This window comes from Lynx canadensis, chromosome A1, assembly GCF_007474595.2.
Source record: "Lynx canadensis isolate LIC74 chromosome A1, mLynCan4.pri.v2, whole genome shotgun sequence".
Classification (NCBI taxonomy): domain Eukaryota; kingdom Metazoa; phylum Chordata; class Mammalia; order Carnivora; family Felidae; genus Lynx; species Lynx canadensis.
Genome location: NC_044303.2, coordinates 6,339,551 through 6,352,264, shown reverse-complemented (window position 1 = coordinate 6,352,264; position 12,714 = coordinate 6,339,551). Strand labels below are relative to the sequence as shown.

At 49.6% G+C, this 12,714-nt stretch overlaps 1 protein-coding gene across 3 annotated transcripts in view; it reads right to left on the bottom strand.

Annotated features, from left to right (window-relative positions):
* The window catches only part of WASF3 (WASP family member 3), a 135,151-nt gene that overhangs the window by 45,387 nt on the left and 77,050 nt on the right, over window positions 1-12,714 (bottom strand). The gene's annotated exons all lie outside the window — the stretch shown is intronic.

Here is a 12,714-nt window from a genome sequence, read left to right as displayed (position 1 = left end):
AAGCTAATGAACTAGATGAACCACAAGGATCTACACGAAGGAATATGACAACAGGAGGACTAGCTTTTAAAAATCCATTTACAAATTCCTTCTCCCTTCCTGGGCTGCCTCCACTCCACCCTACCCGGCATGTTTTACTTTCTGGTGAACTCCAGGATTTGGACTTGAGACACAAAGCAGAGCTAAAGGTTGGGGTAGGAAATGCACTGAGACCAGGGGTATTCAATCAAAGTCTACACTGAACGTAAGACGGGCTTCTCCCTACACCCTCGTTCCCTGGCTGGCTTCTCCACGTGGCTCCCAGAGCCCTGGCAGCCTGGTTTTTACTCCCACCCAAAGAGACTGGGACATCCCTCCCTGGGAATACTGGAAGAGAGATCTACAAACATGGGACACTGCGCCAGGGCTTCCCCCTACGCAAAATGCCAACCAGGTCACCCACCAGTTACACCTGCCAATAATCTCTCCCCGCACAATTCCCACATGGCTGTTAATGCCCCGGACATAAGAATGCACAGTGAAGGATCACCAGACACTTCAGGAAAGCTTTCCCCAATGTGGGGAAACCTGGGAATCCTCTTCACTTCTCTCCGCAAAAAGTACATTATAAATAACATGAAGTCTCAACTTTTTGTTTAAGGAGGCATATAGAGTTTCAAACCTGCTACTTAGACAACCAACCTACCGCTCATACGACAGTAGAAAATCCAGTGACTGGGACATAACCGTTATTTTGACAAGATCATCATATTGGCCAACTTGGAGGTACAGAAACACAAGAGCCTAGGATGTTGGTCAGCGGTCAAACCTGCCCTGAAGTGCCAATCTGGAATTCTTGTTACGGGAGACAAATAACATCCTATTTGTTTAAACCACCGTAGTTGGGCTTTCTGTTACCTGGTGTGAAACTTATTTCCAACTGGTACAACAACTGAATGGTACCCTGTACCTAAAGATCCTGGAATGTGGTAAGCACATAATAAATCTTTGCCTTTCTTCCTCCTTTCTTTAAAACTTTTGCTCATATATCTAATAAATACTTACAGAGCACCTACCACCCACCCGGCGGTGTAGGAGGTTGACGATCCAATGGGGAGTCAAAGCAGACAAGGAACCCCCCTTCCCATTGAAGCTCTATTCTACGAGGGAGGGAGACATTGACCCGACCGCGCAGGTTAACGAATTCGGGGTTAGAAAACCGTTTGTGGGGTCAGGGTGCTCAGCTGTCTAGAGTCACGGACAAGCTCCTATGGACGCGGGACCTGAAATCTGAAGGGTGAACAAGGGTCCTGTGTGGTAATGTGGAGAATGAAGCAAAGGAAGGCAAAAGGGGGTGAGAGCTGTAAAGGAAAAGTTCTGTCCAATTATCCAACGTTTAATCGACTATTTCGTCCTTATATCCATGAAGGTGGTCATTCAACACACTGACCCTATTTTCAGATTCAAATACCACTCCCACTGATGCAGGCGCAATGCCTACAGCACATCCCTTCACCTCTCTGTGCCTGTTTCCTCCCTGTAAAATGGGGAGAATATAACAGTCCCTACCTTAGAGAGTGCGAATCTAATGAACGATTACATATATTAATCATTTAGAACAGCCTGAACTGTAGCACCACTAAAAAAAATGTGACTGATTATTAATTTAATGACATCTTATATGTTGTTATAATGTTAACTATTATTTCTATCATACTAGTAAAAGGAACGGTTTACTAGCCGACGATAAGGCTGAACCACAAAAGATAACAATATTCGCATAGAAATTATGTGAAAGAAGATGTACACACTCAAGGAAGGAATGCTAAAACATGAAAATTCCAGAGGTCCAAGTCTCAAGGCAAAAAACAGAAGATTTACTGTGAGTTGTCATTTCTTTCTGGAACCACATTAGAACAACAGGACAGGATGGTAACTAATCACAATAAAATGAACTAGAAAGCCAGAATTTGTCATAAGGGAAAAAGAGAAAACTCATTAACAAACTTAATAAAAGCATAGAGTATGGGAAAGAAAACTACTGAAAACGGGGACTCGCTCCAGGAAAGCGAGAAGGAAATTAAGCAACAAAAACCATGATATCCATAGAGAAGCACGGAGCGATCAGGGGTGGGGGGTGGAGAGGGATGTGGTGGCAAAAGCTTCTAAGGACGGCACAGATAAGCTAGCGAACTGGATGTTCTAGAAGACTCTGAATTCGCGGGTAGCCTGCTTGTAACACCGACTTGTGAAACTGGCCCAAGTGTGAATTAGCTTTTAAATAATTTCTCGGAAGAGGGATTTATGAGAGTTTGGGGTAAATGTAAGATTTAGGAGCTGAAGGCTACGCATATAACAGGCCCCTCCTGCACATTCGTTCTGTGTTCATCCAGGATGAAATGTCACTCTTTACCCGTATTTTTCAGCCTCTGACATGCCCAGCAACCTTCCCGGTACACCTCCCCCAGCCCACCACCACATCTCTTACGATTTATTCAAATGCATGGAAATCTAATCATCCACGTATCACAGAGGTCCTACCAACATGTCCGAAACACGGCCACAGCTAGTTAATACCTCCCTCCCCTCTTTCCCTGGGCTGGGTCCCCAATATCGGATACACCTGCCATTCATCAGGGCATATGTGGGAGCTACCACTGGCTGTCTGTTTCGAGGGAATCTTGAAAATGCGCACAGGATTTTCCCGATGTTCTCAGTCAGAGGTGCTCACGGCCCACTCTGATACCCACCCCCCCCCCCCGCCAAAGGCCCTCCGTTTCGTATTTAAGACAGCCCCCTCTTGTGTTCACGCAGTGAACTGTTGGCTCAACACGGTGGGTCCCAGGAGGCTCCATGGGTACTGCGGCCTCACCGAAAGGGCTCACCTAGAGGCTTGCTTAAGGTGTTATTAGGGCACCAAAGAAAAAAAGCTTAAGTCTAAGCGGGTGCAGTACCCACATCTTTTATTTCTGCATTCTGATGCTTTGACATCTTGGAGCCAGACGGAGGTCCCTGGAGGCATCGGTCCTCCGGGGATTAGCCAATTCCTAGAGCTGGTAAACTCACCCAGGAGCTTGCCTCTCATATGCAAACCTATCAACCCACAGCCCGCACCGCCTCTATCCGCTCTCACACCCCACGCCACCGTCCAACTGCCCCAGTCACCCCAGGACCAGGTGCCAGACAACCGGGGACAACATTACGCCCCAAAGCCTGCTGAAACTACTCCAAGTGGCCAATCCCAAACCTGCTCAGCCTGCCTTATCCATCCTTCCCCACAGAAACCGCGATAAAGGCTCTCCACGCCAGCTTCCTCTTTCGCTCTGTCTCCAGGTACCCCCCTAAACCCGGTGCTTCCCCCCACGCAGTCCCCTCATCTTGGGATCTGTAACATTTACCTTATGGTATCACCTCCTGATCTGCCGGCCAGCCCATATGCCACCTTTTCGATTAGCATACTGTATTTTAAAAAAAAAAAAAATTTTTTAACGTTTATTTATTTTTGAGACAGAGAGAGACAGAGCATGAACGGCAGAGGGGCAGAGAGAGAGGAAGACACAGAATCGGAAGCAGGCTCCAGGCTCCGAGCCGTCAGCCCAGAGCCCGACGTGGGGCTCGAACTCACGGACCGCGAGATCGTGACCTAAGCCGAAGTCGGACGCTCAACCGAATGAGCCACCCAGGCGCCCCAGCATACTGTATTTTAAGACAACAGGGAAGTGTGAGAAGGATTCCAAGGAAGCAACATGGCAGCGATGTATCTGTGTCCCTGCTTACCATTGCAAGCGAACTGCAGGAGTCTACGTGCCTGGCCCCAGGCTAGGACTCCCTCCCGAAGTGGATTAGAAGCTTTCTGAAATCAGGGACTGAGCCTACAAGTTCTGTTTCCCACACCGACTTCCAGGGTCCCCAACACAACCTGAGCATTGAAAAACCGTCTGCTGGTTACACGCCGACATGTGTAGGCAGACACGTCTCTGTTTGGCCCTCTCCTTGGGCACTGCGTCTGTTGTTGTTCCAGTATTTCAGCCCTAATGAATCCCAGCCTTCACTTCTCACGGTCGTTATACACCCCCACACTTTCTAAATACAAATGGGGGGGTCTCTTTCGCACCCCCACACTTGTCTAAATACAAATGATACAACAGGAGGAGGAAATGCTACTCTCCTCTCAACTTTAGAAAAATGGCTTTGTAGTTCCTTTGGAAAGTTCTAATTACCTAGCAATGACTGTCATGACTTCCCGATTCAGGGTGAAGTACCCTAACACGTGAGTTTTCCCCCGGCCGGCCTTTATTTTATCTGACACTAATCCAGTTTTGAATACACTGAACGGCAGGGTAGAGGTAAAGGGGAAAACGTTGGGTCACTCATTACTCTTGGAAATGCTCTGCAACGACAAAAACGGACACGCAATGAACTAACCCAATTAGTCACCAACAAATCACTTAAGTATGCCTCTCGATTCCTTCGCTTGAAGAACTAGGATGCATCCGGAGCATTCTTCAAAGTCATCCTGTGCGCTAAGAAAAAAATCAAGCTAATCATACATTTATGGATTATTAGAGGTTACATAAGGTATTGCTATTAAACCTGTAGTTCGCCCAACCTTTCTGGGAAATGTTTCAATTTAGAGACAGACAACCTGGTTCACATAACCGTGAACTAGATTCCAGACGCGGCTGAAAGCAGGCCAGAGCCCTTCCCTGGGAATTCGGAAGCGGGACCCCACACCCAGCTCAGCTGCTGCTCTCTCGAACAGCAGGCATGGGTAACCCCTCCGCCACAGGAAGTGGAGACTGCCACAGTCGCGGCCAAGAAATGAGAACGAAGTCCCAGACAAACTGGCAAAGACAAGAGGCACACAAGGACGCCCCAGGGCTTTGCCCGATCCTCCTCAGAATGCACGGCCAACGAGGAGAGGACACTTCTACCCAACCCCCCACTTCACTGGGGGGGGTCAGGCTTGCATCCCGGTCTGACGCCTCTTCCGGCCTCTTCTCGCTTCCTCTCTTTCCTTCCACACCACAGTTCCCGTAACCAAACCCTCGCAGGTATGACCCCATCTTGATGGCTTTCTCTCGAGGACCCAGACAAATAGGAGCGGCTCTGGGAGTGGTTTAAGAAAAACGGGTAGTAATCCAGGGATACGGGGGGCCTCGTGCACAGACCACTGTGCAGGAGAGGAGGCGGCCGCCTTGAAAGGGCAGGCGTGAAGAGTTCTGTCACAAGACTGTGGCTCACCTGCTACGGGGACCGAGCCGTAAGTGACCTGGGAACTGTCCGGTGGAGGGAAATGCCACGACAGGAGTAACAGTGTGGACCCGCGGAAGATCCAGAAGGTAAAAAACATCTACAACAACAGCAGGGTTGGCTCGGGGCTGCTAGCCTGCACTGATGGCCTGCGTAAGGGTAATGAGGGCCCGAAAGCTGTTAACGAGCAGTTAGTGGCTAAGTGAGAGAACACCGGAGCCTTCCTGGTGGGTGTGACCTGTAGTGACCTGAAGTGGAACTGCGGACTGGACTGCGTGACAGCTGCGGAGCTCAAGATGCTCGAATGCTCGGTCAGAGCAATCGGTTAGTATGCAGATCCAGGCTGCGGTTTTCAGGGATCCTGAGAACTGGAACAGGGACTCCTGACGGATGCCCATGAGGATGCTGGGCGCAAACACTTCCCCGCCACCCCCCAGCTCCCTCCGGAAGTGGTCAGCACACCACTGGGGGATGCCGCACGGGCCTCGCCCCCACGGCTGGCAGGTGACCCGCGCGGGCTGCACACGTCCCTTCCCGCGTGCCAGCGGGGGAACTGGTGCCGGGCCTGGCGGGGGAGACTGACATCAGGCAGCCCGGGGAGGACCAGCAAGCGGTGGGTGGCTGTGCCCCAGAGACACGAGCTTCGGGGGGAGCGTGGAAGACGAAGCGTGGGAAGGCTCTGGATGTGGCAACTCTGGTGAAGCTTCGGGGGCGTGGCAGTTGGGGGCATGCTGGGAGAGCCCCTCCTGAGTAAAAGACACATCCACAAAGAAGGAAGTGCAGCGCCCATTCGGCTGGGCCGTGGGGGCAACGCAGCTGGGAATGCTGCTCTGGCCCGCAGACCGGGTGGCACAGCGGCTGCCACCTGGGAGTGGGGCCCAGAGCAAGAGGCTTTCTCTGCAGCAGGGCCGGGCTTGGCACAAGCGGCCCGGATGTTTAGGCCGTAGGATCCAGTGACCCTGGACGGTAGGGAGGGGTCCGTATCGGGAACAGGTGCAGTAAGGAGCCCCCGGCAAGCGCCAGGCAGAGAATCAAACGTACCCCCCTGGGATTCTGAAGTAAGGCCACGCCATCACAGCAGAGAATGATATGCCCTTTGAGAACAGCTCCTGGCGTGTGCATTACCAGGCCCTGGTAGAGGTCATGAACAGCAAAGGCGCAAGCATCCCTCCCCCCACAACAGTGAGCTGGGTTTGTAGGTCAACCAGTCCACCAGCAGATGGAAAGGGCACTCCCCAGAATGAGCCAGCGTGGAAGGCACAAGTGACTCCCAGGAGCAGGAAGTCCAGACCTCCTCCGCGTCCCCCACCACAGCTGCCGGCGCACTCCATGCCCGTGCCCCCCGTGAAACGCCGACTTGTACGTCTAGCGGGCAGAGCGGGGCAGGCACGAGCCTGGATGACAGACGGGTCAGCCTGACGTCAGGGACGAGAGCAAAGAGCGCCCAAGGCTCTGTTACAGCAGCAACTGGGGATTGCCCTCGAAGACGAAAATCTTCCCGCACGCGGAGGTGCGACACGGCAGTTCACCCCGCCTCGTGCGGAACGGAGAGGGAGCCTGAGCTGAAAATCCAGATGCCTGGGCTGCCTGCTGTGTGGTCAGGGGAACGAGAAGGAAAAGAACGAGAGCAGCAGGGACAAGGAAGTCTGGATACAAGCATACGGGGCAGGCACTGGGGAGCGGGCACAGTGGGAAGACTCCTGGATCGTGTCAACCCCCCCGCCCCCCACGGGAGAGGCGCGGAGTACCGAGTGGGCAAGATCCACGAGGCCGCGGCATCAGATGTGCCCGATGGGATCGCTCCGTCGCCGCATCTGACCAGGGGCCCCCCTTCACAGCGGGGAGGCTCGGGACTGGACCCAACACGGTGGGTGGTAGGTAACACACACCACACCGTCCAGATGCAGTTGCCCCCCCCCCCCGAGTGCCGCAACCGCCTTCTCAAAGCACACGGAAGCACCAGCTCAGAGTCTGACAGGATGGGTGCCACGCTTCACGATGCGGTCTGCGAGGTCGAAGACCGCTCTGTGGCACCGCGTCCCTAAGAAGGGCAGGCGGGTTCAGGAGCCAGGAGGCGGAAGCTGCCACGACCCACTTACCATCACTGCCAAGAGCCCACTGAGGGGTTCTGTGTTCCTGCCCCTGCCCGCTGGACTCTGGAGGCCAGGAAGGGCTCATTCCGGCAGGGGCCACGGTCAAGGTCCCAGGGAACTGCAGGTCCTGGCTCCGGCAGCACCCTGGACCCCTTGGGCCAGGGACCAGAGTCCCCTTGGGGCACAGGAAGCCGACTGGGACCAGGAGGAAGGGCTGCGTTTACACAAAGGGCAGGGAGGAGCACGCGTGCAAGCCAGGCGACACGCAACTTGTTGTCCGCTTCCGGCAGGATCCGGGTACTTGATTACCCACCTTACCTAGCGTGCTCGGTCAGCGCGCGTGCGTGCGCGTGTGTGCGCCGCACCTGCCGATTTCCTGGAGCATCTATCTCATGGTTAACTTGTTTCTCACCGTGGGGCTTTCTTCTCCGCACCTCGTTTCAGGAGTTTCCCGACACAGCAACCTTGTGCTTGCTTTGACAGAGACCTGGCACAGGACGAGGGTCTAATTTCTCACCGAGAGCTTGGGGTTTTATTTTATTTCTGGAGCCCCAGGCAGATGGCAAGCCATTTCTCAAGGCTGGCGAGCCGTTCTTCTTCCACCCAATTTTTAAGGGATCTGACAACCCTCTGAAAATCACAGTGTTCATTTGAGGCTCCAGCTCTAGCTCGCTGCCTCAGGCTGGCCGGACACACGTTTCTGTACCATAAGCATCAGAACCTAGCCTCCAGCACCAGTTCTGGTGTCCTTTCCCCTCTCGACCCCCTTGGCTTCTAACACCCATGGACAGGCCTCCACCGTGTTCTTTCCAGCAAGGCAAGGTTTTTGAAAAAAAACAAAACACATAAACTCACAAACACACAGTCAGCTATACTTTACCCAGCAGCTGTACGTGTCCACAGAAACTCACATGGCTAATTTCACTTCGCAGACGTCTCCTAGAGGACTCTCTTAACCCCCCAGACTCTCCATCACCGTATCACATCACGTTTCACTGTTCCTATAACCCTCTCCATTGTGGTCCTCAAATGTGGAACGAGAAAGGGTGAGTACAACGATCGGCAAGGTATAGTGAAAAACTGAAAGGATCGGTGACCAGCAGAGAATAATATGGGTAAAGTAGGTAACAATGGGGAAGACATGTCGAATATAGAGCAAAACGTATTCTTACTCCAATTTATGAATTGCATTAACAAATTAACCCTGAGTCCCTGTGTGTGCTGATTACACCTTCCCTGCCTTCCTTACAGCTCACATGAAAATGTGTGCTGGGCAAAAAAAAAAAAAGTAACATACTGATGGTATTATTAAATTTTAATATTAATCTAACATTCATTCCTAAGTAAGATACTTAATTTTTTCCCTCTAATTTTATTTAGTGTCCAATTAATCTACACCTGAATTTCTCCTGCAACTTGACTTACTATGGCAGCTGAATGTCCAAACACTGGCATTTCAATTCCCAGAGTGGTAATCTTCTAACTAAAGTCAAATGATTAAAGAATTTCAAGTAATATCAGTGTGCTTTCTACTTAAAGGCAACTTTCTCTCTCCAATAAGTTATCTAACCTCTTTTTAAAATTCCATACACTGGGCGCCGGGTGGCTCAGTCAGTTAAGCGTCCGACTTCAGCCCAGGTCATGATCTCACAGCTCGTGAGTTCAAGCCCCACGATGGGCTCTGTGCTGACAGCTCACAGCCTGGAACCTGCTTTGATTCTGTGTCTCCCTCTCTCTCCTCTGCCCTTCCCCCACTCATGCTCGCTCTCTCTGTCCCTCTCTTTCAAAATAAATAAACATTTAAAAAATACATAAAATGAACTCCGTATTATAAAACTCTGAAGTCTTCTATAGAATGATTAATTGGAAATGTCTTTTCTAAAAAGGTTACAAAAGCAATTCAACAAATGTTTAAAACGTGTGAAGTTCTCGGAGTGTCCCTTTTCCCAACCATTCCCGTCCACACCGAACCACCCGGGATGAGCTGTCATCTCAGCAATCTAAGTCACTGGTGGATCTTTCCAGATCACTTACTGTTACTGATTTCAGTTTAATTTCACCGTATTCAGAAGACATAATTTGTCTGGACTTGTCTAAATTTGTTGAGACGTGTCTTATGGCCCAAAGCATGATTTGTCTTGGTGAGCATTCACATGTATGTCTTGGCAAACAGATGTGCGTTCAGAGCTGTGGTGACTGATGATGGTGATGTTGTGATCTCTATTTTCTTAACTAATTCTTAGTACGCTTGTTCCCTGAATCCCTGAGAGGAGGTTTGAGGCTGCCCACAGTAATAGATTTGTCCATTTCTCCCTGGCGTTCTATCAGTTTTTATGTATTTGAAGGTCTGTTGTTGAATCTACACACACATTTCAGATCATCACGTCTTCCTGGTGAAATAAACCCCTTGTCCTTATGTAACGTTCCCTTCACCCCTGAGCTTGATCGCCGTCCCAAAGTCTACTTCAGTCATCCCTTCTTTTGACCAGCGTTATGCAATGTAAGTTCTTCCTTTCAATTTTAACCTTTCCGTGTCTTTACAGTAGGTTTGAGACAGCATGCGGTTTGGTCTTGCTTTTCTGTCCAAAATGACATTTCTGTCTTTTAATCGGTGTGGTTAGGTCATGTACTTTCTTTCAAGTGTAACGATAAGGTAGAATTTAAACCTTCTTGCCAGTGGTCTTCTATGTTCTGCATTTTGCTCCACTTTGCCGTCTTCTGTCCTCTAGTATTATTTTTCTGATGTCTCATCTCCATAACTGGCTTTTATTCACTTTTAACCTCCTAAAGTGGTTTCCCTAACATCTTACGATCTATGTGTAATCACGGCCTACCTTCAACTACTACTAAACTACATCGTGCATCGTGTGTGAACACTGGCTGTAACCTCGGAAGGGTGCATTTTTGTCTTCTTTCTCCAATGCTGATACGTTCATGTTCACCCTCATTTTTCACCATATCAGGGTCTATTCATTTCTCTGTGTAGGTCCAGACTGCCATCTGGCACTCCTTCTGCCTAAAGAACTTCTTTCAACATTTCTTGTAGTGCTGATCTCCTAGAAAAAAAAAAAAAAATTCCCTCGGCTTCTGTTTGTCTTAAAAAGTCTTCACATGGTCTTTTTTTTTTTTTTTTTAAGATATTTTTGATGGGTATAGAAATTTGGGTTGCCAAGATGTAGGCTTTTTTGTTTTGTCTTTTGGTACTTTACAGATGTTATTCCACTATTATCTTGCCTCCTCCATTGTAATGTTTATTCTCCCTATGGCTGCCTTTAAGATATTCCTGTTTATCTTTGGTATTTCAGCAGCTTGGTTCTTGTGTTTATAGAATTGGAGGGGGGGGTTCGCATTTCTTGCTCTCTGAAATTGTTGGATTTGTATGTATTTCCTTATTTAATTTTTTTTTTTTTGCTTCCATCAATTTTGGATAATTCTCAGCAACTCTTCAAGTATTTTTTTAAGTGGTGTTCTTTTTATTTTTTATTTTTTTTTAATTTTTTTTTCAACGTTTATTTATTTTGGGACAGAGAGAGACAGAGCATGAACAGGGGAGGGGCAGAGAGAGAGGGAGACACAGAATCGGAAACAGGCTCCAGGCTCTGAGTCATCAGCCCAGAGCCCGACGCGGGGCTCGAACTCACGGAACCGCGAGATCGTGACCTGGCTGAAGTCGGACGCTTAACCGACTGCGCCACCCAGGCGCCCCAGTGGTGTTCTTTTTAAAGAATATTTATGTTTGGGGAGCCTGGGTGGCTCAGTCGGTTACGCCGACTTCGGCTCACAGTCCGTGAGTTTGAGCCCACTTTGGGCTCTGTGCTGACAGCTCAGAACCTGGAGCCTGCTTTGGATTGTGTCTCCCTCTCTCTCTGCCCTTCCCTGCTCATGCTCTGTCTCTCTCTGTCTCAAAAATAAGTAAAAACGTTAAAAAAAAATTTTAAAAAAAAGATATTTATGTCTTATTTTGAGAGAGAGAGAGAGAGAAAGCATGAACTTCACAAACACAGAGGATACCACAGAACACCCAACAATTATGGAACAGTATCAGTAGTGTAACATACTTGTAATTGGAAATCCAAAAGGAAAAGAAAGAAAGTATTATCCAGAGAAAATACTGGAGGGGCGCCTGGGTGCCTCAGTCAGTTAAGTTTCCAACTCTTGATTTTGACTCAGGTCATGATCGCACGGTTCATGGGGTTCATGGGATCCAGCCCCACCTCGGGCTCTGGTCTGACAGCGTGGAGTCTGTTTGGGACTCTCTCTCTTCCTCCTGTCTCTCTGCACCTCCCCCTCATGGGGGAGGCAAAGGGACTGGAAATGAAGGGAAATGGAAATCAATCATGCTTATGTGATGAAACCTCATTAAAAATCCCCAAACTATGGGGTGTGGAGATCCCCCAGGTTGGTGAACACATTCATGTACCAGGAGGGTGGCAAATCTCAACTCTGTGGGAATTGGGGACGGAAGCTCTGGTCCCTGGGACCCTTCGAGACCTCATCCCATGTACTTCTTCATCTGGCTGTTCACATTTACCTGGGTCCTGGGGGCTTTGCTGCCCTCCCAACAACTTCTGTGTCAAAGGAGAGAAGGAGCAGAATAACGGACCTTACAGCCTACCAGTCCCCCAGTACGACCATCCCCGCATGGCCGCACCACCAGTGGGTCCTGTCTAGTCCCATCTTCTTTCTTACCAGTGCCTGGTGGAGGCCTGCAGAAAAACGCTTGCGAGTGTGAACCCCCCTTGTATCTAGGCTCCTGGTTATTCGAACGGATGTGTTCACTCACACTCAACCTTTAAGAGCTCCTTTTAGCCACTTTGATGGTGGTCACCTGTCCCCCCCGTCCCATGCTCTGCAAAACACAAAACAGTTTAAGAGTCCTGCTCTCCTCAGGAGGGCTTGCTACTCTTTATAATTCAAGATAAGTTATTACTTTATAGATCATCTGGCTTCTCTCTCTTACTGATGGAAGCAATGCTCATTTCCAACTTTTTATATCGTAACTGGAAAAGAAACTCTCTGGCAGCATGGTAAGGACAAGATGAACACATCAGCTTCCTCTTTTGTTAAGACTTGAAAACGGGGGGGCGCCTGGGTGGCACAGTCGGTTAAGCATCCGACTTCAGCCAGGTCCAATCTCGCGGTCCGTGAGTTCGAGCCCCGCGTCAGGCTCTGGGCTGATGGCTCGGAGCCTGGAGCCTGTTTCGAATTCTGTGTCTCCCTCTCTCTCTGCCCCTCCCCCGTTCATGCTGTCTCTCTCTGTCCCAAAAATAAAAAAAAAAAAAAAGACTTGAAACGGCTAACTATATTCACAAAGGAACAAGAAAGCAAACGGACATTCTTGAGGAGTAACCATCTGAGGGTACTCTTAAGTATCTGTGTGCGCAGATCC